The 27,979-nt window shown below is 45.7% G+C and overlaps 1 long non-coding RNA gene across 1 annotated transcript in view; it reads right to left on the bottom strand.

Moving 5' to 3' along the window:
• The window catches only part of LOC130147436 (uncharacterized), a 317,093-nt gene that overhangs the window by 54,505 nt on the left and 234,609 nt on the right, over positions 1-27,979 (bottom strand). Inside the window, exons 16-17 of the long non-coding RNA XR_008821244.1 lie at positions 21,610-21,688; positions 2,612-2,840 (exon numbers count right to left, since the gene is read on the bottom strand). This is a non-coding gene — a long non-coding RNA (uncharacterized LOC130147436). The remainder of the gene's footprint in view (positions 1-2,611; positions 2,841-21,609; positions 21,689-27,979) is intronic.

Genomic DNA, 27,979 nt, shown 5'->3' with positions numbered 1-27,979 from the left:
TACCTGCTACTCCCAGGACTTGCAGCACATCCCCTACCTCACACCAAGGGTCACACTAGCCAAACAGAGTTTAGTTAGGATCTATACCAAGGCTGGAAAGTCAGAGAACTGGTATGGAGTGGATTAAAAACCAGCAGATTTTTTATTTATTTTGTTCATACACCCCACAGGAGAAGGTATCACATGAGCCAGGGTGGAGGACATGGTACTTCCTAAGACTGGAAATGATGATACAGCAAGAAAGGGCACATAAGGAGAAGTATTGTGTAAGGTGTAGGTTTTACAAGCTTTATAAAGACTCTCTTAGCACTTGTTAGTGGCAGAAACCTCCCCGTGTGCCAACCAGTCTGAAATGGGAAGGATAGAAAAGTGCCTTCCATTTAAAGAAATGGGCTGTGAACATGCTGTCAATGTCTCTGATTCTTTTTATTGATTTACAGCGTGTATGCCATAAATCATTCTACCTTTTACTGAGCCTATAACTATGCATCACTCTGTCAGGGAAACTCCTCAAATTTTAAGGGGGACATACATACAAGGAAACAGACTTCTCTTTCATTGACTCGCCTAGATGAGCTGCAATGGCCAAGGCTAGATTTAACACACACGGTAGGGTGGATACATATAGACAAAACACTTAATTTGAACAGCTGCCCATATCTGCCGCTCTTTATCTCTTGCAGGATTAATCTTTGGCTACAAGGGCACAGATGCAAGCCATACTTTCATTGGCAAGAACTACACAGGGGTTTGCTTCTGTTGCAAAACAGATTTCATGTGCACACAACGCCCGAAACAGGGCAGCCCAGCTGCAGAAGTGCCTTGGTTAGGACCGAGCTAAGATGAACTGGTGTGGCTGGGGAGCGGATCTGCCCCTTGCAGCCACACTCCCCTCTGCCAGAATCTTAAAATAATAAAAATGTATTGATTGTGTTTTACAATAGATTTCAGGAGGAAAGCCTATGTTTAATGAATTTATAGACAGATTTCCAGCTGGCTTCAGTTTAAACAAGGATTCCACCTACTTTTTCCAGCTCTCAAGAAGAAGCCCTACAGAATCAGATAGCTCAGGCTTTGATCACCCACAGCATTCAGCAGTTACATTCCTGCTACAAAAATCTTACCTGAAGGCCAAGACTCAGCGAAAGACTCCTCCAAAATCCAACTGCTTTCTGCAGAACTCCCCTAGGTTCACTCCTAGCAAAGCCATGAAGTCCTCCTCTGCAACAGGAGCAGCACTGAGCCATAAGGATTTCGGGGTGCTGCACAAAACTGGGATCAGCATGAACTTCACCCATAAAGGGAGCTTGCAGGGCACCATCTATAGGCACTAACTCTTCCTCCTTTGGTAGGTCCTGTCATGCCTGGGTTGTTTTATGTTTTAAATAACCTTGCTGATCTGCCTCATAAGGCATTTCATTCTTTGTATGCTAATTTAAGCCCAAAGGCAAAAATGCATTCTTCTTCAGCAAAAGATGTATACACCTCCTTGAATCCAGTCCAGTATTGTGAGTCTGGCACAGGTGTAAAATTAAGGGTGTGATTTAGTGCTTTGCTGAGGAAGGACTGCTTGCTGCATGAGCACGGGACTTGCTGGATGGGGACCTCGCTGCTTTAAGGTTTTCTGATTAAACATCCCCACCGGATTACACTGCAGGAGGCTCCGAAGAGCAGTTCTCTGCCAGAGTGAAGCAACTGGGATAACTCAGCTCTTTTGCTTGCTCAGGTCTGATCACTGAAGGGGCAGAAATTAATTTCCTATAAACACAGGCATATTTTTTGCACTACCTTGCAAATGTCGTTGTAAAGAAGCCATTACAGGAGCTCATCTTTATGATGCGTGACGTTGGCTTGTCCCAACGGGGCATATTTTATGAGGCATTTACATAAACATATACAAATCAAAATGGCCAGCTGTGCTCTTCCTGAACCTGCAATGTATAGATACTTCAGCTAATTCCAGGTCTACATAACCAGCCACCCCGAAGTGGGATCAGGTCAGGTGTCTGGAATGCACAACCTGAAGCGAGATCTGGTATGCATCCCCAATCCCAAAACTGTGAGACTTTGCGTAGCTGCTCAGCACACAGCTAGGCACGCCGAGGCACTCAGAAATAACCAAACTATCAGACTCCCTGCGATGCCTGTCTACTGTTCGTCAGGACCCCACCACAGTTCCTCTAAAAGATGTTAGTTAAAACAGTTGGCCCAGGACTTATCTGAAAGACTTAAGAGTCTTTCTTGTTACAAGTATACTTTTGGCATCGCTTGATAGAAACTCAATAGTCAGAAAGTGTTATTGCCACGTCAGGATGAGAAACAGTGTAGTGATGAGACTGACAACATGCTTTCTCTCGGAAGACCTGGATGGTGCAAGACTTCATTTTTTAGAACTCAGTGCCTAAAACACTCCTTTGTTTGTTAAACTCGCAAACATTTATTCAGCTTGATCACCCTGGCAAGGGCAGGGAAGGAGCCAGAGGCAGAACCTGAGTCCCTGGTTTCTGCCCTGTCGTTTCCCCCATTCACCTTCTCAACTTCCATCTCCCTCCCAATCCCTTCTCTTTATCACAGTTGGCATCAGCCAGCTGGCCGACTCTTTTTCACTTACAACTGCTATTTTCTTTCAAAACATCAATCTTGGGCAGCTGATGTCAGTTCAAACACACAGACATGCCTTTGCCAAGATTCAGTCTTCAGCGGAAACATGTGCCTGCCCATCAGGTGGTTGCAAGTACCCAGATCGCTTCTACACCGTGTCCTCAAGCCAAGGTTGCTCCCGGATGGCAGCGTGTCTGTCTTTTCTGTTCCTCTGCTGATGTCCGTGGGAAGCCAGGCTTCTGGTAGGGGAAAGGGAAAAGTGCTGATTCAGCTAAACGCTGGAGCCATGGGAAGGTGTCTCAGAAGGCTGGTTGTCAAGCCAGGCTTAGCAGCTGATTTAGCTCAATTAAGTTCTCTGCCTCCTGTTTATTTCTTTAAATGACAGAGGGCCCCTTTGTACTTCCCGGTCAGGCTTGTTAAGCTTATGTCTGGCAATGATTCGTATTGATTTGACAGGCTTCCTCATGCTCACAGATCTAGTCTGACCATTGAGAGTTGTTTAATTATAACAAAGAGATGAAGAATTTCTGGGAACCTAAAAGATTCATCTCAAAGGATCCAAATAGGAATTAACGCAGAAAAACCAGAGCAGTTCTGCAAAGTTACACCACAACTTCTTAACAGAGAAACCAGTTACTGTAAAAAGTAGTAGATCCTACAGAAAACAGCCTTTCACTAGATGATCTTGTAGAGATGCTCTTTCCCACCCCAAAGCAATGAAACACGCATGGGAGCTGGATGCCCCATACGTTGACCTTCCCAGGGAGGGGACCCTCTGCAAGTGAGATAACAGCCTGGCTCTGCACACCCCTCCTCTCCCCCACGGGAAAGGCACACACCGCTCACACAGCACCGCGGGGCATTCACCCAGGTTTGGGAACTACATGGACTGACTGAGGAGGACAAGGAGGCTGGTGTGTCCCTTCCGCAGCATGTGGCATGTTCAAGCCCCTTCTCTCTTCCCCCAGCTATACCATCGCTACACTCATCCTATTTGATCCCTGTTAATACATACAAAATCTCAGACCAGCTGCTCCCTGAGCATTCAGGAAATGACAGCTCAAGTCTATTCAAGAAATTAAATTCAATGAACGGGGAGAGAAAAAACACATCGCTTTGAAAGCATGGCCTGATTTCCTCTCCTTTTCCATCAAACGGAGTTCTCCAAACTCTTCTACTATTTCACCAGTTTTCGAAATAAGGTCACCTCCTTGAATAAGCTGTGTTTGATTTCAGTAGGCTCTGCAGCCTGATCAATACAACTGTCCCTCCTCACCACCTCTCCTGGTCTGTTCTCATTTGCTTGAAACTGCATCTGAACTGCACCTGTTTCTTCTTCATCTGCAAGACCTGTATCTATCAGAGAGGACCACTGCTTCCCTGCAGCTGCTGCTCCCGAGGAAGCTTAGGCAGCTCAGACTAGCCTTGTCCTCTGTAGTAAGACCGTTAACTGGTTATCTGGCCTTTTGATTACTGGTTTAAAGAACAGTAATTGGCTCCCTAGCAGGTCTTAGTATCCCAAAGGTGTAGAAGAGTGGGCTGAGGCTGAAAAGAACTTGCTGCACCATGGGTTGGAGTGGCTCTCACCCTCCTCCAGAGGCTTTCAGATCCCAGACTCTCAGTTCTCAGTGAGGCAGGACTAGCCAGGTCTGCTCTGGGACCAGATCCGGCCAGCAAGGAACACAAGATGGGATGGGACAACAGATATCTGGAGGAAGATTGCCAACTCTGGCATTTACAAGTGAAAGGGGAGATTCCTGATCTGTAACCGCCACGTATTATTCACGCAGCCCTACAGCTGGATGCTTCCCCATGCGGAAACCACCCAGAACACCCACACCCCACTTGCCTCCCTTTTACGCGGTATTTTAGGGTTGAACATGCTTTGTGCAATGTCTGGTGTGAGGTGAAGTTGGAGAAAGATTTAGGTAGCAGCTTCTCTGGTTTTCTAGGACTGAAACACTCCAGTGCTTCCCTGCTGATGAAGTCTTTCCTCTTGCCCTCCAAGTTGGCTCTGACTGATCCATGCAGGCAGGCTCAGATATACACAAACGTCAAGCCACTAAGTTGATTACACTTTATAAATGCCACAGCGGCAGAAAGGGAAGCCTCTCCCTCTTCACGAGCCTTTAACCGGATATGAGTCAAACTGGAAAGCAGCACTGGTTTAAAATGATTCCGTAACACCTAACAACTGGGTTAATTTGAAGTTGGGAATCTGAAAGCTTTCCCATCAGTTTGCTGCTACAAAATAAACCCAGCCCACCTTTTTAACAGCTGAGCAATCCGAACACAGCGTCAGTTCAAAAAGCACTCAATGGTAGTCTCATCCATCATTTTCTGTCCCTTTATTTATTTATTTTTCCTAAACTGGTGGATATTGATTACCCAGTCTACAGACTTGCATAGATCAATATCTGTTTTCAGAAGAATATTGTGCAAAGCTAAAGAAATTAGTTTATTTTGTAATGGGGAAGAAACAGGGTGTCAATCAGACCTTTGGACTTTCCTGTCAAGGCAGTGCAGTGCTCCACACTAAAGTACAAAAATATGAGACAGCAGAAATTGGCCAGGCTGGGAGGAAAAGGGACCTATGTTTTATAGGAAAGGAGGCAGCAAGGGAAGAGAAATGGAAGCATCAAGCAGAAATGCTGCCCATCCTGAGATCCTCCTGAAAACCTGCCACTCCTTTGTGCTTTCCCTGCCACATCTTTTCCTTTCCTGTAGCTCAGCAAACATGGCCCTTGGATTCGCAGTTATGAGCAATTTGTGGTTTCACCTGGAGCAGTGAGGAGGGTTATGCTTTCTTTAGTCATATGCACAGCAGGTAATTAGACGCCACCTACGTACTGCTGCAGGGCAATCAAAACCCAGCAGAACTTAAGGCTGAAATGTTCACATCTACCTAATTGCTAATAAAAATTAACAAGAAATGGAAGCTGACATCCCACAGATACCTTAAATTTCAAACTTAACACCAAAACCACAGGTTATCACAGTTCAATAGCATTATAAGAAGAGCTAAATGTCACTGCCAAGACCTGGCCCCAGTTGTGTGAGGTTGTTCACCAGCACACGTGAAGAGACAGGACTTTCTCTGAAAAGTCTGACCATCTAAAGAATAGATTTAGGTTAGATATTAGCAAGAAATTATGCACTGTGAGGGTGGTGAGGCGCTGGCCCAGGCTGCCCAGAGCAGCTGTGGGTGCCCCATCCCTGGCAGTGCCCAAGGCCAGGCTGGACGGGGCTGGGAGCAGCCTGGGCTGGTGGGCGATGTCCCTGCCCACGGTGGGGGGTTGGAACTTGACAATTTTTAAAGTCCCTTCCAACCCAAATCATTCTATGATCTACACTAACAAAGGTGGTGGTGTCATGATAATCTCCGTAATAACCAAGCAGAGTTCATATAAAGAAACAATACTTTATAACTGACTAAGCAAGCCTTGTAAGAGAAGAGATCTACCCTCAAAGTTTAGTCCACAAACAAGGACATCTTCCTGAAGAATTTACTTGCTCCTACCAGCCTTCTCCACAAGCAAGTTGTTTGTTGAATTTCTATCTTGGTATCACGTAGCCTGGGAGCAATTAGCCCCAGGAGACACGAGTTTTGCTTCTTTCATAAGCCCTTTCAGAGGAAAACCTTGCCAGGATCAGTGTTTGCAGTTAGAGTAGCAAAAGTCGCTGGACAGCTCACCTCTTTTCCTTGGAACTTGGTGAAGTCACCAAGGGAAAAAACCTACAAAAACTCTACCTGGAATTTGATACCGTAAAATGAATACCTCCAGCTGGCACAGGTGCTCACAGGAAATGATGCTTCTGCTGAGAAATTCTTTGGGTCCCCCTAGGTACAGCTACTTTTTTCTTTAATTTGCATCTCCTGTCCAGACTAGGCTTTAGCTAGCGTCCGTGCCACGCTGGCACAGCATTTCTATTACTCTTAAACTGTATGCCCCCTATGGGGTACAGCCAGTGCAACTGCTCTGTACTGCTCTCCAATTAAACTGCATACCGAGAACATGTTGACATTGTTAAGGTTAATGACCTAATGATGAGCACCAGGAAACAGGTTTGCAATAAAATGGTCTGTACTGATTGCTTCCATGATGAATGCGAACAATATGTTGGACTGGGAACAATATGTTAAACAATATGTTGTGGTTTATCAATGTCACGGCGCAGCGCTGCCGCAGTGGCTGCTGTCTGGTGATCCTCAGGAGGGTCACTTTGAAACAAACATGAGAAACCGTCGGTTCTCACGGCGGAGGAATGGGTAGTACCAGCCATAAGGAAGGAAGGAGCAGAGCCTGATTCTGCCCAGCTCAGGATCATCAGGAACTGTGGGCTGGAGCTGGCATGGAAACACAGATTTGTTACACCTGCCACTAGAAATGAACCACCTTCCAAAAGGCTAAGTTAAAATAACACAAGGTCTAAAGTTTAATGTAAGACAGATCTGCTGCCCCTGAGAACCAGGCACATTGATACAGAGGAATGGCTCAGCTGTTATGTGAATAGATATAAAAAATTCAAGAGCTGAAAAACAGACCTTCTAAAGTAGTATTTTCTTTCTTCATGGAAAAGTTCAATTTCTTGGGGGAAAAATAATAATAATAAAAAAAAATCCTTCATCCTAAAAAATCTTGCTTGGAAAAGTAACAGCAGGGCCTTGGTGCAGGTGATGCAGAACATCAAAGGGCTACTTGGTACATCTCCAGGGCACAGCCGCAGAAGAGCCGGGGGACGAGTCAGCTGCTGCCACCCCTGTTGTGCAAATGCCTGCCCACCACCACCAAACCCCACGGGAGCAGCACCCACAACACAAACTCCCCAAACTCCAGTTAATTAGAACGACATTAGCATCGAGCGACACAGAAACCAGGGCACACAGCTGAGCAGCGTAACTCTCCAGCACCAAGCCGAGAGCAGAGGAGAGCACTGTGCTAACTTGGGGTGACACGCTCACGAAAGCCGGGTGTCAGGCAAGAAACAAACCTCCTGCACAGCCCCGGCAGCGAGCCCGGACCTGCAGCCTTCAGAAAGGGAGAAACACCGAGGGGAAACGACGCTCAGCTTAGCAAAAAGATGGCACTTCCCATCCGTACGTGTGAACTTATTTTTCAAATGAAGGGGAATAAAGGTAAACACACCATTAATATCGTACTAGCCAGAAGTTAGCCCCCAACTTTACAGCCTCAGCATGTACAGCCCCTACCTAGGAAGGGCACAACACACACCCCCACCCCCCCCAAAACCCACTCCCTCCCAAGCCCCATCCACTGTGGCAAGACAAACCTGAACCCCCTTTCGGCTCTTCTCCTCCACCCCCCCACCCCCCCAGGTGAAGCATAGTTACAACGTGGATGATTTCACTGGGTGAAAGGAGAATTCCAGCCTAGCTGTACTTGGGAGAGCTCCTTAAGCACGTCGAGCTCGGGGGCAGCCCCCAAAGGTTGTCTTCTAGCAGATGTCAGTAGTGAAAGATGGCAACCAGGTCTCCTCCTTGCTAGGAGTAGGTGGAGATTTTAGCAGAAGGATGTATCTACATCTGGAAGTAATCTGTGACCCCTTTGGCGAAAGACGTCGATTCAATAGTTTGCTCAGGCACAGATAACCTCACCAGAGAAGAGAAGCAAGACTGATAGAGACTGGCCAGGCTGAACCATGGGCTCCGGGAAGATGGACAAGGTTTTAGACACCTCAGCCCCGGATTAGGGGAGGGAAGGGCTTCTCCAGGGGGAATTCAGAGCACATTTGAAGAATGTGACCTTAAATCCCTGTTGACTATAAATAGACACTAACTCCTTAATTGAATTAAGTATGTAATATTTGGCAGTGCGACTACCTCCCCTCCTCCACACATGCTCTTCGTGTCAAGGGCTTGCGTGAATTTATTTGCAGCTCTTGTCTTCTTAAGAAAGGAGAAATATTAGAGCGTTGGACTGGGAGTCAAGAGCCTGTGTTTCTGCCCCTAGGTCTGAGTTAAGAAAAATCATTTAGCTCAGTGATCCAGGAAAACGAATGCCCTACATTTTGGCAATAAAGCTGGATAACAGTTTCAGATTTTCAGCTAATAGATCTTGGGCTCCTTGGTCACTTAGGAGCTTTGAATATGTTATTCTACATCTACGAGTGAGATGGATTTTATACACTGCTGTCTTCAATGCACTTGAGGCCTTCCTATGAAAAGTTCCCCATTAACACCTTTTATTTAGGGTCTTCTCTGGAAGTCAAGCTTTCCCTGGAACTCCGGCTTCTATGTCAGGTACAGAGGGGTCGACTGCAGCTCTGTGCTCTTTAACAGATACGGGCTCACCAGCATTAAGCACGTATCTTTTTTCACCTTAGTATCAGAGGGGTAAATTTTTCATAACATCTGACTTACAAAGTAAAGGAAAACTTGCATTCAGTGTAGAGAAAATGTACTCTTTGTCAATACCAATCAACTTTTAGAGCAAATAATTTAATTATAAATGAAAGAAAACAACAAAACTCAAGGAAAGCTAGTACTTCCCAGATGCAAGAACATGTCAATTTGTTTCTAACTGATTTTGACTGGTGATATATCCTACATGATCTCCAAAAGTCATTCAAGTATTTATAATGATGTTAGTTGAAACAAAGGCTTGGAAAGACTTTGGCTTTATGGAATAAATTTCAAAACCATATGCAGGGATTTAGCAGTGTGACTCCCATTAGTAGGTTCCTGGAGGCTAAAATCCTTGAGAACTGACCTCTGCCAACTTGAAGCCCTCTGTGCCATCACATTAAAAAGTTGCAATGCTAACACATTAATGCTAAAACACTCTGATGAGAATGAATAAGCTTAAAAAATACCAAGCCAGAAATCACCTTGTTTCTATTGCTCTGGAAATAGAAGGCCAGCTAACAAAAGCTCAGATTCTGCATAATTCTTGAAAAAAACTGCATCCAGTTTGAGCTCCTATCTGTCCTGAGGTCCACAGGCTTTCATCCTTTAGAGGTCTTTTAATTTCCAGCAATCTTGGAAATTCTGAGGGTTCAAACAGAGCAAATGGCGGGGCGGGGGGGGGGGGGGGGCGACGACACACGGGACGGGACACCTTGTCTTGGAAACTTGGTATGGAGCACCTGGGGGCTGCTGGTACTTCTGACCTCATGCAAACCTCTTCATCTCCCCACAGCCTCTTTTAGAAAAGGTGATGTGCTGGAAAACAAGTGCCAGCCACCCCGTGCCTTACCCGTATCTAACATCAGAGACGAGGGTATGTTGGAAAACGCGTTAACATGCTGTAGCTTACATAGTTTCAAACAGGCTGAGGCATTTTTTAAAGTATGTGTTAGATGATCTCGGGAAAGGAAAACAAATAGTTGACCAGCTCTGGTTAGCATGACTGCAAATACGATTTCCCTTGCCTATGGCAGGAATGAAAGTTTCAGATAGATGTGCTTTTAAAACTAGAAAGGTTTTAGAAACCATGACCCCTGTCTGTTAATTACTGTCCCCAGCTGCAGCCCCTGCCCAGGGGCAGGTCCATCTCCCAGCACCAGCGGAGCCTAACTGGCCTCAGTTTGCTTCAAAGTGGGTGAAGGGCTGTGACTCCCGAGCGGGGACGGGATGGCTGCAAGTCTCCTGCCCTCACAGCAGCGTCTGCCCGCAGGCTCTGTCAGCCTCCCAAAACACTGCAGTTTGCTGCTCCCTATATCAAATTGATCTGGCACTGATTTAGGAAAGGAAACCTTAACGATGTCCTGCAAAAAGCCCTGCTCACTAAGGAGCAAGCACCAAATGCCATTCTCGAGGTCGCCTACCACTGGCATCTCAACAATGGGCATCCTGCCCGAGTTACCTGCTCAGAAGCCCTCCCCAGTCAATGGGTGATTCATCCCATCAGTCATGTATTTTGGGAGCAGATGAGTCACGCTCTGAGCCTGCCAAGCCTTCTCAAGGGAGCTGGGATGCCTGATTTTGAGAAGAGTTGAATTATGTAGGCTAGAGCTGAACTCCGGTTACCATAGTTATTATTTCATCCTCAAATCAAAAATGCAATTGTTGGGTCTGTTGTGGGGCCCTTCCCTGAGCAATACTAATAGAAAGAATCCCATCAAAATCAGCAAACGCCAGTAAAACTCATCAGCAAACAACAGCAAAAATCCCACACGTCAGGTGGGATTGGGCCCTGGTTCAGACTGGGATCCTTTCATAAAGATCACTAGTTACCCCACCAATACGTGCTTATCTACTGCTCTGCACTTTGGAAGGAAAGGGAACGGCACCGGTTCACTTCCTCCGTGCTGAGCTATTTGCCTTGCTAATGAAGATGGTGCATATTCACTTTTGATCTGCCGAGAAATGAGAAGTGAAAAATTAAAGCTGATTTCCACCACTAATATTGTCACTGAACATCACTGCACTGTCTCCTGGCTGTGATCTATATGCAGGCTACTGCCGCTGGGAGCTGATGCCACTGAAAAACATGTCAGGCTGCTTGGCCCCAATGGATGCCTCAAGTTATGAGCTCCCTGACACAGCACTGCCCCATCCTGGCTTGGTGCAAAGCTTGCCGAGTCCCGATAACAGAGGAAGAAAGCCAGCATGTTCACACCAACACCTTCAATGTCTGGTTTAAAACCAGATCCCAGTCATAGGCATATATTAGGAAAAACCTGGCATACGGAGCATCCCTTCCTTTCAGTCAGGAAATCATTCCCTCTTGACCACGGTTGGTTTGGGTCTGTGATGTGGATGTGCAGTGCACGAAGGGGGTTTTGTCACTCCATTGCCTCCCCAGATGTCAGATGGCCACAAGCTGGTGGAGTCTCTTGTGGCTCAGCCTGAGGATGGGGAGACATTCAAGGGATGAAATGTCTGCTCACATAGACCGTGGACTGGATACGCAGGCGCTTCAAAATAAAATCCATCTCCCTTTAATGCAGCAAGTATCTTGTTCTTCTTTCCCAAATTTCAGAATAATGTCAACTAAAGCAGCAGAAATTGCTGTCATTCTCTGGAACAAAAGAGATCAAACCCTGTCCCACTGAAGCTCCTGGCTAAAAACTCGAAAAGCAGGCTCTGACCCCAAACACCTTGGGGGCTGATATAAAAGAAGTTAGCAGAAAAGCTTCTACGGCAGCATGACCAGAGCCTACACCGGGATCCTTGATCTGTACAAACAAAAGAGAAATTGTGGATAAAAGGGGCTAAAGCCACAGAAGGACCCAGCGTTTAACAGGGCTGCCTCTTCTTTTGTGTTGCTGAAATGGCACTGGAGGACAAGCACAAAGTCCACATGGTCACTGGGCGCTGGAAACAGGTTTGCTGAAGTCTGGGCTTTGGCATTTGTCACCTCTTTTGTACAGACCCTCCCCTCAGCCCTGTGCCCTGGAAGACACAAAATTGTCCCACACAGCCCCGAAGCTGCCCAGCATCGCCCCCCCCCCCCCCCGCCCCCGCCCCGTGCACGCAGCATCATTTCATTCATGTCAAACTCCTTTTTATTGACTAGATCTGTAATGTGTGAAGGTCATTGCCTCACTTCACACGTCTCAGCAGTGCTGTATTTCCACATTTAGCCACTTCAGTTTGTCAATATTAACATCTGTTACTATTTAACACCTGCCACTGCTCTAACGCACGCGGGTTTTAGCACACAGACACACGATCCAGCCTGGCACGCTGCTCCGCGCGGCGAGAGGAGGAGGGATGAGCTGCCTGCTCCAATTCATCTGTTCACCCGGGTGCCCAAAGGCTGGCTCCCTCTTCCTCCCCAAGGAGAAAGGAAAACCCAAGCAGCAGCTCGGTTGCCGCAGGGACAGACGAGGATCAGAGCAGGATCGGTGCTGGAAGCTGTTGTTTGCTCTAAAGAAGTTGTAAGCAGCAGCTCTAGCCATGTTCCTGCCATTTAGCCAGCAGATCAATTGTTTGCATTGCAGTGGTGGGGAAAAAAAAAACAACTAACCCACAACTCCAAGCTGTGAACTTTCTGTCAAGGTTACCCATAGCCAGCATTTGGCCTCCCTGGGGTCCTTGTTATTATGAAAAAATAACAGTGTGTGAATGTTAGCAGCTCCAAATATTTGTGCAGCTCACAATTCGTGTATTTTTCACCTAACTCTTTACCAAATACATAATGTGGCCGTGACAGCTGAGTCATTGCTAGAGATGGGCTGATGCTGGAAAATCCCTTTCCGCACGAGAACCTTCCCAGAGTACAGTTCTGTTAAACTCAAAAGTTTTTATACCACCTTTTTACGTTGCTCCACCCTCACTGTGTACCACTGCAGGCCGCAGTTTTGCATAAAATCCTGCTCTCCAGCATTTCCTATTGCCCAGCATCAGCTCCCCAAGCTCCCTGGCCCAGGAGCTGGATGCTACAGCACATCACGTGGCTGCGCAGTGGCTCTCTGAAGCCCCCATCCCACCACGTCCTGAACCAGAGCGTCCCACTCCAGCTTCGTCAACACGGGATGTATCAGGCTTTGGACTCAGGCTAATGCTGGCCACTGAATGGGGCTCTCGATAGCCAAAGAGCAACTCCAAGCATTATTTTGACATTGCTTACATGGCACAGCAAAGCACAAGGCCTCTTGTATTAGTACAAGACAACTGGGAATGTCAGATAAAGTAAGAACCGACTCCAAAGCAAACCCAGATGTTACAATTTCTCTCTAATTGGCTTTCATTTCCACGTGCCTTTGCATTTCCTGGTTGTGACTGGGAGCAGAAATACCCAGAGATAAGCCTGCTCCTGGAGAAGTGCCTGAGAAACACCCACATCCAAGGGAAGGGACAGCTAAACCGAGATCTTTTTCAACAGCTCCTTCAAGGCTCATCTGCCACTGCCCATCGCTGTCTGCAGTCATGGCAGCATCTCCAGTAGCCAGGACAAACCCGCATAAATCAGAGCAAACAATACCGAACAGATGCAGCCGTTTACTGAACGCCTCTGTGACCATTGGGACAAATTCAATCTTTCTGCTGCTCGGCTGCTTCTGCTGATGAGGGCTCTTCGTTTCTACATTCCCTTGAACTAGATAGGATTTCATTTTCTCATGAGTAATGTGTCTCATGAAAGCAATGTCCAACTGGGACATAATTACAAAGCCTCAAAACATTATTTTTGTAGAAAAATCCCAGTAGAATAAAATTTGTATACTACTATTTAATTAATAGTGTGGACAATTGCTTGCAGATTCTCCAAGCCATGGCAACCAGCCAAGCTCAATGTCTTTACAAGAGGTTTCAAGTATCAGAGTTTTCCACCCCCAAAACCCCCTCACTCCTCTGATAAAACAAATATAATTACTGCTGATTTACTTTACTTGTTCAGGTAAAAATCCAACATTTCCTTATAATTTCAAATCGCTGTCTTGAATTTCCATTTTTGTTTAATATCTGTTTGTTTAAAACAATTTTTATGTCTATTCAGCTGTGCCTGTCTTGTGGGAATTTTACAGACTACTGAGTCCATGCAGACAATGTCCACTGCAAACAGGAATGACGGGTCACCATGTGAAGCCATTACAGTGTTCCTGGTCCTCAGCTCCTAAAGGGGATGGGAAAGAGACAGAAAAAAAAAGAAAAATAAGAAATAAAAAGAAAAGAAAGGGAAAGAAAATGAGGAGAGGGAAAGGGAGAGGGAAAAGCAAGGGGGAAAGGCAAGGGCGAAAGGGAAAAGGAAAGGAGAAGGAAAAGGGAAAAGGAAAGACGAAGGGGAAGGGAAAAGGGAAGGGGAAAGGGAAATATCCCTTCCCCCCACCCTCAGACTGCAGGAAAATGGCAAATCTCCATCTCTGTACAGTGATGGAAGCTGTGGCACAGCTACCCACAGCTAGCAGGGGCAATGTGAAGCAGCTGAATTTGGTAACTCGGGAAGCTGATCTTGAAGGAACCAGAAATCTAAGCGATCCTAAATGCTTTCTATTTCTGTCTTTCTCCCAGTGTCTCTTATCAAATTAGGGCCTTTCATATACAATGTTCCCCCTGCTTTCTACAGGAGCACCGAGATTCTTTCATATATGAGCTTGTCATACACTTCCTTTTATTCTTCACTAAGGGGCTGGAGGATATCGGAGGGTATCAGCTGCAGCATAACCCCGGGCACGTATTAGGGAGCACTCAACGGTCCTGTGGTGTCATCAGGGAAGTTCACACATGGAGGTCTCAGGGCCTCAGGGGAACGAGTGATGCCTTGATTCAAAAACACAAATCTAAATGGCTGAAGCATAAAATGTTGTGAGCAAGAAGCAGTATTACAGACTGTAATGAGAAGCAGGCTAGAAATCTCTAAAGACCAGGTAAGATTCCCCGAGAGCTAGTCATATGGTGCTGCAAGGTGATGGTTAGAGCCCTGAAAAACTGAAGATGTAACAGGGAGGTTTCCAACAAATAATGCATAATACGAAGATGAAAGATTAAAGCTGTTGGTACAGTGAAGTTCAGCAGTGGAGGGGAAAAAAAGGAAAAAAGAAAAAGAGCATTTAGATAGATAGACAGATTTTCACTGGACTAGGATCATATGAAATAAAATCTGACTTTCAGCATCTTCCTCTGCTTCAGTCCTTGCTGGTAAACACAAAAGAAGAAATGTTTGGAAGATACTCTCCAGAAACAGGAAAACATACACTACTACACAAATGTGGCAATATCCAGATCTACCTCTGTCAGATCTTCTAGGGCTTAACAATTCCTCTACACAGATTTCCTCCAACTGGCCAGTCACCAATTCATACGTACCCAGTGGTCCTTGACTATCCAATACCCTCAAAAGGATGAGCAGCAGCAGATTTTAGGCAGATGCCTCTCACTCACCCACCAGAAAACAAGAATTATTATGTGGAAAATGAACTCCACTAAGCTTTCAGGCCTGCAAATTGCTTCACTTGGATCTTACCTTAGAAGCAAACTCAACGCTCAGCAGCGTTAGCCAGTTCCAGGCCACTGGTTATCTGTCTTGTAATCAAAGTTTTCACCTCTCATCTGATACAGCTTTCTTCAGACATTATTTACAAACTAGAGAGAGCACCTAAATATAAATGTTGCCCAAACCAACAATTAAAAGAAGAAAAATCTTTAGAAATAAATATTACAGTTGATGGCAAACTTGTCCTGACAGTAACCCCAGCATCTTCCAGTTGTCTTCAGAAAATGGGAGATGAAAAAGGGCGAGACTTTGCCAGCATGTGGGCTGGTGGCGTCACCTTCCAGCCGATATTACCAGGCTGTGAGGACTGACAAGGCCTTCCCAGGGTGGAGAACCCACTTCTGAAACCATGATACACTCTGACCTTCAGAGCACCTCAGAAAGAAATACTCTCCATGAGGCAGAAGCAAATGCAGATCACAGGTACAATAAATTTCGTAATGGTGTGGTCTGGCTAACCCAATTCCAGCCCCAGTGGAAGGCTGATGAGGGCAAAGCCACCCAAACATTTACTCTCACTGCAGCTGTGATGCCTTCGTGGGAGGTAAAAGCAGATATTGTTTCCCTGGAAGGGAAATATTTGTTACTGTGGACAATGGCCTCTCCAGATATACTGACTTGGCTTGGAGGCCATATTTACAAGACATAGTGTTCCTCGAGTCCTTATTTCAGATAATTGCTCTCTATTTACCTCTGAAATATTCCCAGAAGACTTTGATTTCCAATGCAGTTCTAATAGTTCATGTTACTCCCAGAACATTGCAGAGGCGCACTGCTCACTGCAGATTTTAAAAGAGTTTTGCAAAAAATCAGCAGAGCCATAAGTAATACTCTTGGCACAAACATTTACTTCTCGACTGTCTCCAGCAGAATTACAAACAGGAGGATGACTAAGAACATATCTGTGTGTGGCACAGATAGACGCACCTAATCCCACCAGTAGAAATACAAAAGGTGTGCACGAGAAAAGAAATATTCATCAGCACCAAAACATCGCTACCTGAGACAGGAGCTGGGGCTCATGATAGTCACAAAAATGCCTGGATTTTGCAGGGCTCTGGGGTCTGGCAGAGGGCCATATTCTGCCAGGGGTGGAGCAGAGAGGTGACTTTATAGGGACTCATCCCAAATAACAAGACTCATCTTTAGTATTCCCGACACACAAGAAGTAAATCAGGGTCTCCTGAGTAGGAGTTAAAAATAAGGAAACAAGCTTTCCTCATCTGTTTTTTTTTTATAGAAGGGGGAAGGGAAGATGTGGAGTGACTACAGAATTACTTGTCCTTCCCAAGCACCAGATGTAGTGCGCTGACAGTGGTGATCTTGGCAAAGGGAGCAAACTGGGGAAGATCATGAATGGGAATTTCATGGAATGAGAATTTTTTGGCTTTAGCTCTCCATGTGATGCTCCCACTCAGTTTTCTATGAGCAAAGGAATTCATTTGCACGTCAAAGAGGGAGACTAGTCATACTTCTACCCGGAGAAACATGTCAGTCCAAAATGGGCATATGATATCCTAATGTAAACCTTTCAAAATGCCTAGTGATTTCAAACTGGTGACAAATTCCAGGGGTAAAAAAAGCTGTCTTTAAAGGATGCTCACTGTGGTCATCTAAAAATCAAACCACATCAAAGTGTAAGCATGACGATAAGTCACAGGTAAAAATAAGGCCCTTGGTTTTGCTCATCAAATAGCCACATTGTATGAAATGAGACTTCACCTATTCTACAGATACACACACAGAAATATAACAGTGATCAAAACTTGTAATGAGCAGAATTTGCACTGGCTTTGCCAAAAGCATGTAATGAATTAGTAATCCCCAGCAGAAATTAGAACACTCATATTCCCCGATAGATGAAAGAACGGCTGAAAGTTGTGGCAAAATGCTTTCCTACTTCAAAATGCTCTGCAGTATGGGAAAAAAAAAGGGAGAAAATGAATATGAACAAATATTCAAGAGCAGTGTGCTCCCCTTTGATCAGCTCTGCTAGGTAGTAAATACTATATGCACAAGTACATAGCCACTAATTGAATCAGCTGTATGCTTTAATAATTGGAATTGACTGCAGAGGCTTTCAGTGGGTATTTTCCCAGGACCCCTCTCCTCAGCGTATCCGTTACATTTCTTGTCTTATTTGCTCACATTTCAATTTTAAATCCCGCCATTTGTAACATGACAGCAGCGCTTTCATGAGGCTGCCGGGGCCCAGAGAAGGCTGTCAGAGCTAACATGCTGATCCTAGGAAAGGGAGCCTGATTAAAAACCTCATTGTGTCAGCCAGGCAATCAGATGTTCATTATCCTATGACACACGACTACTGAAATGGAACATTCACATATTTTAAACTTGAGAGATTTGTACTTTAATATAATTATTTTTGAAAGATTCTTCATCAGAAAGGTTAATAAGAGCAATATAGGTTAATAACAGCACTAAGGCAGCTGACATAATCAGATAATTGACCTTATTGATATGTTAAGTGCCCTATGCTTCACCTTGGGATGTGTGACTGCTCTCCACAGTCAATTATCTTATAATGATGCCTGCTTCTTAAGGTCTTATTGCTTGAATATTGGACTTCATCCAAGGTTTTTGGTGTACCCCCCCTTTCTCCTGCAAACCCCCTCCTGTAGGATTTCTGCCCCATTTTCAGCTAGGACTGTGCTAACATGTAACAGGCACTTTTCATAAATAGGCTGATGCAGAGTATCATCGATTGCCTATAAACTCAATTGGTTTCCTTCAACAAAACTGGGGTGGATTCCCGTTGTCTCCCTTCAGCGGGGAGCAGCCCTCTGCTCCACACAGCCTCTCGGGAGCAGGGGATGCCCGGAGCGTGGCACTGCCAATGCTCCTGCCCCTCTGACGGTCCTGCCCCGCTGGCTCAGCACACGCTGCTGCCCACCAGGCCGGGGAGATACAGCTCTTGAGCCTGACATGAAGGGATGCTACGTGGTGTATGAAGCCTTGCTCGCTCCCTGTTCATGGGATTTCTCCCATGAACAGGGCTGCTTGCTCAGGCTGACTTAGCAGATCCACAGTGATCCCTTTGCTCCGCACGTGTCACCAAGAATAAGAAAAAAAGCTGTAATGGTATGAAAAGGAATGGCAATTTCCCGCCCCCCCCCCCCCCCCCCCCGTTTTTTCCTCCAGGTAGGTGTTGTGGCCCTACTCAAACCTGCCTCTCATTCCCAGCCTCACTGCATGTATGCTCACTCCAAACTGTGCTGAATTTTCCAACTATAGCACATACCCGTAGGAGTTATTAGAGTTATTAGGGACCCACCAGATTTCTGTGCTGCAGGAGAGAGGTATGGTGTTACCTGGCTTAACCCCCTCAACACTTCGCTAGAAGCAGCGTTCAGGATGCTGCTGTTGTTGATACCTGCCCTGTACTTGTGGAAAAGGACAGGCAGCCACGGTGGGGTCCCAAAGAGCTTTTGATGACCTGTCAGGGCATGGGCTGGCCTCGCTGCACACAAACGGGCAACGTCCTGCAGATGTAACACACCCTGCGCCACCCCTGCCATGACAGGGTGGTTTCTCTTCCTCCTGATAACCCAGGGAGAGCAAAGGAATTGCTGAGAAGCTGTCAGTGGCTAAAGGGCTCCATGGCCATCAGAAGGGGTCGGCACAGAGATGCTCCCGGCTCTCCCAGGCAGGCTGCCCCTGCCCAGTCCCCAGCTTCGGGAGTCTTCCCTTGAGCTGATTCTGCTCGTGTCCATGCCAATGGTGCTCTTACCCCAAGGGTGGCAACATGAATTCGTAACATGCCAGAGAGTTAAAAAGTTTTGCCTACCTTTGGGTTTCTTCTTCTTTTTACTTGAAACAACCTGTGCTTCGGGGGGAAGTGGACGGGGTTTTGGAAGAGAAACAGAAAGGCCTGAACTTTGAGCTACAGGTGCCAGGAGTTTGAAAAGCATCTGTGATCCTGGCCACAGCCTCGTGTCTCCCGTTCCCCCTCTCTACCTGCCGTCTGAGCTCCCTCCCAGGTGCCTCAACCATTTCATTTGCTCAGCGCTGAATCCTCTTGTCACCTAATGGGCTTAAAATTGGGATAATATTCAGCTAAAAGGTATTAGTGAATTTTGTGAGAGGCTGGGTATGAATCGGCACTTCTGAGCACACACCAGACCGGGGCCAGCAAAGAGAGCTTTACCCTGCCACCACTGCGAAAATGAGGGTTGTAGGGGAAGCCATTATTTCCGAGGCATTTTCTAGTCCTTCCCCAGCATGTCTTTGAAGCGCTCTGTGGTATTTTAACCTCTAACTGATGTAAATGGCAGGCCAGCCTAATGCCGTCCTGCAGCTTAACAAATGTGACGGCAAAATGTAATGGCAGGCTGCTATTTAGTAACCTCTCAGGCAGGACCCTCCAGCAGCAATCTGCTGTGCTCCAGGCTTCTCACAGACACGAGAAATGAAAGATTACTCTGTGCTATTTATTAGTAAACCTGTTCTCTGCAGTTTTACCTGATGGGACTGCTCTGATCATCATAATTCAACAAATAAAATTTAATCTGTGTGTGTTGCTATCAGTTAATATCTTAACAGGGATATCTTTGCAACAGTCTTAGCCCAGTAGTCCAATTAAGTTGCACAGGCAGGGTATCTTCCATAATCTCAGGCACTTTGAAAGCTTTGGGGATGTATCTGCTGAAAGAAAATTGCCTCATCCTGGCACCAGCACTTTCAGCAAGACAATGCAGGGCTGTAGTTACCTCCATGAGCCAAAGAATAAAAATACAGAAGGTGGATTAAGCCGAGGCAAACCAAAATAGCCTGGGAAATACTAAAATAATTTCCAACTAAATTTCTGCCTGACAATCTCCTGCCTGCAAGGGCAGCGGGCACTGCCATTAGCTCTGAAGCCACACTAGCTACGAACGTCCCCTTACTTCCCTCCCGAAATTGGCTTTTCATTTTCAGGGATGGAGGACAGATGGTCAGCTTTAGCTTGGCACTATCCCTCTTACCTTGCTGCCTTTCATTCATTTTTAATAACCACCCTTGGACTGCTGGGAATACCTGGGGAAAATGTAGATGTCTGTGATTAAGGTGATGAGGAAGAAGGGGAGACTACAGGATGCTTTTAGCTGCTTTCCAGCTCATAAGGAAACACATAACACAAGGTGATCATATCTGGTCTAGGCAGAGTACTTGTGATGGCAAGAGAGGTTGCAGTTGTGCAATATGCTTTAAAGTTTGCAGAAAAAGACTCCACACACTAATAGACATTCATATTTTCAGCACTCTCCAGTGATAAGGTTTTACAGTCCTTCTCATAACATTATCTATTAGTAGCCACAAAGCACCCAAGCAGAACAAATGGTTTTAAAGGAACCGAGAAAAAATACGGGCTCAGAGCAACACATTTTGCTTCTGATCCATCACACGGTAGACCAGAAACGTGAGGTGAGCCCTGTTAAATAGATCATCATCCTAGGGGCACATGGAGCAGGGGGAGGCACACATCTGACCAAATCTGGTTTCAGGGAGTTACCTGTTCCACTGACAAGTAAAAACTTTACCTCAAAATATCCTGGTGCTCTAGCTCTGCTCTGAAAGGGATTCTCAGTAGCAGATCACCTTTACAGTGCTGCAAATTCCTAGTCCAGGCACTTCCCTGGGAGGAATGCAAACCAGCCAAGGATCTGGCCTGAGAAGCTCAGCTTGTCCCCATGCCGGAGAGCTCTGCTCCCGTTGTCAGGGTGCTCCATGTCCCTGCAGCTCTGGCAGGCTTTCAGGGACATGCCCTGGGATAAATTTCAACCTGTGTGTGTGGCATCCATACATCTCCTCTCTGCTGTACCAGTGCATCTGCTAATGCCCAGTAATGCTGTAATAACTCAGAGGAGCAACTCCAGTGCCCGGTGTTGCATGCAAGCACTGGGAAAATTCCTGCCTGCCAGACATTTCAAGCTGGGGAGATATAGTGAACAGAGACAGCTTGCCCTCATTTTATGAACAAAAGGTTGGCTGTAACCCTTTGGATATGAACTGGATGGTAATTAAGAACCTGACTGACTTTTTAGACGCTGAAGTCTTTTGAAAAGCTCAGGGGTTTGGTTTGTTGAAATCAATTAAATTGATAGCTACTCACCGCAAATCTGGGCCACTGCCAGCGAGCTGCTGGGGCTCAGGGAGCAGCTGTAGGGCTCCTCTTCCCAAGGCGAGTCCACCTGTAGAAGGGATAAGATGTGCAGAACGGCTCAGTTGTCCTAACTCCATCCCTGATGATGCTCATGCTGGGTACTGAGTAGAGGCAGGCTTAGATCAGCCCTGAATAGCATTGACAATTCCATCTTTTCTCTTTGAATAAACAATAGCCAAACTAAGAGAGCTCATTTCAAAGCTCTATAAATATTGCTGAGTTTGCAAAAAGTAATAGCCAGCTCTCACAGAAATCACTAGGACTCTCTGGAGCTCATGAAGGGGAAAAACTGAGTAAAGTAGTGCCTTTTGGTCCACAAAATCTCCTTACAAACACTCCGGTGGGTTGGAGCTACTAAAGAAACCATGACCACATAAGGCTAGTGAGCACCTAGTCGCCTGGGAGGGAGGAGAAGGAAGGAGCAAAGTCCCAGTCTAAATGATTTGTACACCATCCCCATAGAGAAAAATGCTCCAGCATGAGCTGAACCCTAATTAGGCATGAAAGAAACCTGTGAACATCCTAATCCGTGCAAAACATTTCCATCAGAGTTCACACCACATTAGACATCAGAGAATCAAGACGAGGCACAAATCCCTGAGACAAATCCCTGAGAAGCAGCTTCAATATTTCCAATGCTTACAGAAGTGTCCCATTTGCCTGTTTTACTGCACTAACTACCAGGACATTTATGACAGCATACAAATAATACATAGCAGTGATTAATAAATAATAAAGTGAAGCATGGTACAAACTCTGAGGTGAATCCATTTCTTCTCCTGAAGTTCTACTGCACAGCAACTCCTGCAACTGTATTTCAGAAAACACACTGCTTGTACAAAAGTTGAAAAATACCACTGTCATAATTAGATTTTCCGTTCGGCTTGTGTGGCATAATTAAAAATGTAATTTCTCTGTAAGCACATAGCAGTGCTCTAGGAAAAGGGTGTCACTACGTATTAAGGGCATATGCAGGTACTTTAGCTAACCACATAAATTGATTAAGTACCAAACTAGGCTATGGAGTCTAATTGTTTTGAACAAATACCTACTTACCGCATGTGAAAGGACACGTTGCCTTGCCTGTTGGAAAGTATAATTTATGCCAACAACTACTAACTTTACTGTTAAATGCCGTTTAGCATTTAGCTCTGCTCTCAGCTCCTGGTACCCAAGCATCCTTAGGGATGCCAGGGAAGCCACATGCAGTGTTATCAGACAGCAGCAGTTCTTGAAGTCAAACAACTCGGTTGAAAGCAAGAGTGTGGCAGGACTCCGTGGGCAGGACCGGGATGTTCCCTTGTCCCTCTGTGGCTCCAGGTGAGCCATGCAGCCGCTTTGGGCATCTATTTGCCCTCTGCAGACTGCAGATTGCCACAGCTTAACCCTCCTCTGCTAAGTACTAAGGGCTAACGCTCCTCCCTGTGTATTTCTCACCGAGATTTACAAAAGAGCAGAAGGGAGCCAGCTGTTAAAATCAGATAAGCTCCTCTGGAATTCCTAGCTGCTATTATTAGCCAGATATGACATAAATTTACTCAAGCAGGCAGTTGTGGTTTGTGTGAGTCCAAGTTAGGACTTGGTGCTCTGCTCTTCACAGGCATGTGGGACACTCCTGAACCTCAAAAAGCCTTGGAGGAGCCTCTGAAAAAAAAAACAAAACAAAAAAAACCAAAACAAAACCAACAACAACCCAGGGCTTATATTTCCAGGAAGGATTTCTGCAGTGTTTAGAAACTTGTAAAGCAGCAGCATTGAAACAATGAGCTAATGGCCTCTGCATCCTCTCGGAACAGTTATCAGATGAAAACCCATCCCCATTTTCACATGTGCCAGCAGACTGAAACATCATTTACTGCATGGTTCTGGTGTCAGGGCCGGTGACCTGGCTGAATTCCCGTTTGATAGCTCACCTGAATTCAAAAGCAAAGCTCCTGATGAGTTTGTTAGGCTAAATAGTCTGCTTTTTGTCGCTCTTTGCTGTTTCCTTAGGGCATGATGGTCTCTCTTTCTGCCCTGTCTTGTAAATATGGCCTCCAAGCCAAGTCAGTATATCTGGAGAGGCCATTGTCCACAGCAACGAATGTTTCCCTTCCAGGGAAACAATATCTGCTTTTACCTCCCACTAAGGCATCACAGCCGGCACTCGCCCACCAGTGCCATGCAGCTGCCCGCCTGGCTACAGCTGCCCCCGTGGTGTCCCAGCAGCACTTCAGGAGCTCCGGGAGAAAGCCGAGCTTCCCAACATCGACTTAAAATACAGCTGATGCACAAAGAAGTACCTGTCAGGCTGGTAGGACTTGAAACAATAAGCCTGATTCCCCTGGCACAGTGATTTCCTACTGTTGTGCTTACCTAAAGTCAGCTTAGCTTATCCTGTTAATAAATGAGAAGACAATCTGACCCAGCGTGTTCGTTGACAAGCTCTGCAAAAGAAACCTCAGGAATATTTTATTCCTCCCACATTAGGAATGTACAGAACATACAGAGAAATTTACCATCACATAATGATCCTTATTATGCAAAGTGAGGCTGACAAAATTTCCATCATTACATCCCTGACAAGTACTCAGAACTGCAGGGGCTTTCAGGCTTTCTTTTGAAAGAAAAGAGACCTGCAAAGTAGCTTTAATATCTTAAATAAGGAGCAGGAACTTCATCCTCTCCCTATTCACAAACACCTTAAATACATCTCCTTCCTTCACAGCTCGTTAATCCCCACTCCTCTGCTCTTCAGACATTTAAATTCCTTCGGCAGACCTAGCAGGGCAGATGTGTTTATATCATGTTTAATCAGCACTCCCCAGCTCTGGTCGCCCCTCATGACCTTACTGGCTTTTGAGTGACCAAAGATCATTACGAAATCAGCCAAGTACGATGGTGGAGACCTTGCCAGAGCCTGAAGCCCTTGTGCTGCTACCAAACCACACTCCCCTCGACACATTTTCTCCTATTTTTGCATCCAAAACTGCCTATTCAAGCGGTTCAATTATCATTGAAACATTGATTAAAATCCTGAATCTCAAGGACAAGCGGACTGGCAGCGACTTGCTCAGCATCATGTTGTTTTAGGGCAGCACAACCCACTGCAGGGTGCAAACCTGATCCTGTTACTCCTTGGTCTGGAGGCTCCAAAGGGGCCAACCCTGACCCCAGCCCTCTGACCGATGACACTGATGGGTGATCTGCTTTGTTAATGTGGTCTGCACACACAGAGCTGCCTTCCAGTGCCATTTTCATCCTCCCCATTGCCATTTGAGTACCAATATAAGAAAATATCAAAGAAACGTGTGTGAGGACCAAGCATGTGGGGCTCATAGGCACAGCATCCACTGGCTATGTTGCTTTCCTTGCCTTTCCCCGCCGCCCCCCGCCCCCGCCCCCCCCCCCCCACACACTTTCTGTGTGCCCACATTTCCCCTCCTACCTCAGATCTGCACTTCTGCAACTCTGATTTCCTTACCTCTTCCACCATAGCTGTTCAGACCTTTTCAGCCTGGGTCTCTTTGCCTCTTTCTAGCCTTCCTAACCAGCTTTCTTCCCTCTGCTGCTCAGCAGAGGAAAGAGTGGAGACTAAGAAAGTTAATGAACATCACACCGGGAACACTGCTTCCAGCGCTCTCCCTCTTGTGCACACTGCAGGCCAGGGACACACATGAGCTCCAGAGCAGTAATTAAGGGATTTTAGGAGGGTAATGCCCTCAGAGGGCTTCGGCAGATTGACACATGGTATTTCTTCTTAATAATGACTGTCCTGAAACGTATCGGATCCGTGTGCTGCTGTGTTTCCGGCAATTTGTAGGAACTGTTCAATGTGTAGCCAGCTGGAATGCACAACAGCACATAATTGTTCTATTACTGCAGACTTCAATTGTTTCTCTTTTATTCATTAAATGGCCATTTATTGGAAGAAAGGTCCTTTTTTTAGATGCATTTTTACACAGCTCTAGATTTGACTTGCCAGGACTGAACAAGGGCAGACCTTCCCTTTCCTCACTGTGCTCTTGGAAGGAAAATGGGGAGCACAAACGCTGGAATTTTTGTTTTTTAATGGAGATGTTGAAAGCCTTTTACATTCTGCATTGAAACAAAAATGAGGCCTTTTGAAATGTTGCATGGGAGTCAAGGGAGAAGGCCACCCACACTGATTATGGGAGAGGCGAAAGCAAGGGTCTGCGTGGCAGCAGCCCCGAGTGTGTCTCCTTTGAATCAAGAGAGCATCCAAGGACTAACGTTAGGGAAGGGAGGACTGCTATTGCAAGAAGCCACACAGGGCAAGGGAGAAAACCAACTGTCTGGGACCTACAGTGCTCACCTGGAATTCAGAAGACGTGACGACTTGCACTGAGGTCCCAAGTGAGTGCCCAGGTGGGAGATGGTGAGTCTCTGTTTTAGACCAGTGGTTCCACAACATGCCAGGGATTTCCTGCGAAGAAGCCTCACCAAAGCCCAAGAAACATACCCCATGCAGACTTGAAAAGCCTTATAGAACTGATGGCGCTATCTTGAGAGCTGTTTCCTGTACAACCAGTATTATCTTGATTTGCAAGTGTTTGATGCAACACAAGAGCCCAAACCCAAAGGCAGAAATCCTAGGTCTGAGATGCCCAAGTGCCAGTTCAGCTGTTGCTCCCCAGCAGAAGGTGGACACGTTAACCAGTGCGTCCTGGTCAGACCACAGGACCTGGCAAGCTGAGGCTGACCTAGACTTCACTCTACAACAAAAAAGTGAAACATCACATTAAAGCATATATACAGAAGGAAATGCCTCTTGCTCTCCTAGCCTTTCTTTAAGCTATTGAAATGGCTTTAAAAAAAAAAAAGAGAAAAGAAAGAAAAAAAGAACGACGTAATTGTTTCCTGTGCAAATGTTGTGCCAGACTTTATTTTTATGGGCTGTATTTATTGACTTTAGCTATTTTTCCAGTATGCTGCACAGCGTTAGACTTGGCAGGAAGTCCTACAAAGTGAAATAACATCTCTGAAAAAAGTGGGAATTCTCATTGTTTGGCGTGGTCAAAGAAAACTCCAGCCAAGCAAACTTATGACCTTCTCTCATGTCAGACTCAAGCCCAGGCCAGGCCAGCCACTAGATCGGACTCTTCATTCCTCTGAAGTCACCAGAAGATCCAAATTCAGGGGTCACCGAACGGCATCACCCAAGTGAAGCCATCTGTCCCCATCGCTCCTCTCCACACTCCCACCAAGAGCACCTATTTGCCAATGCAATTACAAGCAGAGATTTGTACTTCATGTCAATACCCGTTCATTTTCAGGGGAGCAAAATAAGACCCCCAGTCTCACCAGAAGTGTTTAGCGACTTAATTGCAACTGTTTAAGACTTAGGTCTTAACATGCTTGTCAACTCCAGGCAGTTGCTACACTTCCCAGGATTTCGTATGCATCTGAGACAGATGTCTCCAAGGCAATCAGAAACGTCCCACAGTATACAGTGAAGAAGACAGAAGACAACTGAAGAGATTTATGTTGGATGGAATGACAAGCTCAAGAGTTTAACTGCACATGGCATTTCTGGAAGCTTGCCAGCTCCAAGTTTAGTGTGTTTTGTGTACTTCACTCATAAATGTTTATTGTGACAGGTAAACACTTGTTTTGAAAGCTTGCAGGCGTACTATTAAAACAGAAGTGTTCCTGACATAGTCAAGCTGTGCTGTCAAATGTTTATCTTTTGAATGATGAATGCTGGCTTTCCTTTTCTGCGTGGAACAGATTTGAACAGTCTCTCCCAACTTGTTTGGGCTCATTTCACCTGGGGGACATAGCTGAAAGCTGATGGGCCAGAAAGCAGCCCCGTAATTACCAGCCCATATTGCCAATAAATGAAGGTGATGCAGAGAACAAAGGAGGAACAATAGGGCAAGGAGAGCAAGCTCAGTGCCAGGTCTGTCTGCAAATGCAAATGCAGATGCTGAGCTTTAGAAACTAGACGACACTAGAGTTCAATGGGGAGGGCTATTTCCAATGCTTAGAGCTTCTAAGAGATGCATATTTCACAAGTCAGATTCTGGAGATTTATGCTAACTAAAAAAGTTAGAAGCAACTGTAACAAATTGTTCATATTAATTTTTTACCTTTTTTTTTAAAAAAAAAAAAAAAAAGGAACTAGAAAATCTGGAAACAGTTAAGCCACAGTATTGGATGTATACATAGCCTGTGAAACTGCAGACAATCATAAAAGTTATTGGCAAAAATGAACAGTCTAAAGGGTGAGAATTAAAATTCTCCACTTGGTGCAAATACGCCTTCTACAGAACCAGCAGAAAAGTCCGTGAAAAAAAAGACAGTAATTTCTGTGTAT

Source organism: Falco biarmicus, chromosome 1 (genome assembly GCF_023638135.1).
Source record: "Falco biarmicus isolate bFalBia1 chromosome 1, bFalBia1.pri, whole genome shotgun sequence".
Taxonomy (NCBI): domain Eukaryota; kingdom Metazoa; phylum Chordata; class Aves; order Falconiformes; family Falconidae; genus Falco; species Falco biarmicus.
This window is presented reverse-complemented; position numbering and strand designations above follow the sequence as displayed.